Source organism: Octopus bimaculoides, chromosome 13 (genome assembly GCF_001194135.2).
Source record: "Octopus bimaculoides isolate UCB-OBI-ISO-001 chromosome 13, ASM119413v2, whole genome shotgun sequence".
Classification (NCBI taxonomy): Eukaryota; Metazoa; Mollusca; class Cephalopoda; order Octopoda; family Octopodidae; genus Octopus; species Octopus bimaculoides.
The window spans coordinates 58,439,296-58,440,382 of NC_068993.1; positions in this window are offsets into that span (position 1 = coordinate 58,439,296).

Genomic DNA, 1,087 nt, shown 5'->3' on the forward strand with positions numbered 1-1,087 from the left:
ATATATACATGTGTTTGTGAGTGCGTGCTTGTGTGCGTTTGTGTGTATTTGTGTATGCGTGTCTGTATGTGTCTGCTTGTCTCTGTGTGTGTGCGTTCGCTCGTGCGCGCGTGCGTGTATTTGTATATGTGTGTTTGTTTGTGTGAGCACATATCTGCCAAATACACACTTGGTTGACTCAAGAAGAACCTGCAGATATTCTACCTGGAATATAATTTTAGACTAATACCTATTGTTACTGAGGAACCTGTTTATTTAACGGACTCTTTAAATACAAATACCGAACAGTTGTGTTTTGTAGAAATCGGTAAATCACAATTAGAATCCCTCAAAGAAGTTATAAAAATATATATACATATATATATTATCTTGTAGAAATCTAATCTATATTACACGCTAGCTTCGGCCAGCGGCAGTCACTGCGTCACTTTTCAATGAAGTTTATCGTCCACATTTAACTACCAGTGACCATTGTAACAAGCACAATAATAAAACTGACGTAAGCAGGAGACTGGAGAACATATATTATTGAATGTTGTTACTGAATGCTATTCTAGCTGAAATGTTTCAAGAAAAGATTGATTCCTTCCAGAAAAATATAAAAATATACGCCTACTAGTTAGATACGATTTTACAAGTATTGATAAGAAACCAGCAAAGTTAATGTTGACTGTGATAAGCAACATTAGGGAGATATTTGAAAGAAAATAGAAATAGAAAAAAAAAAGAATGCTAATGAGTATGTGTTTACATTCTCTTTCCAATTCTAAAAGATTACTAAACAAGTAAACAAAGACTAATTAATTCGAACGTCATTATCATGAATTTCTGAAATAAAACGTGAAGAAGCATTGGCTTAGAGAGTACCACCACGTAGTGATAATAATCAAATGTCAACAAAGAAAGAGCTGCGAAATAAAACAGCAATAACATATTAGAACATAGTAAAAAAAGATTAACCATTCCCAAACAGGCGTGGCTGTGTGGTAAGATAGGTGCTTCCCAACTACATGGCTCTGGATTCAGTCTTACTGCATGATACACACGCATATATATATATATATATATATATATATATATATATATA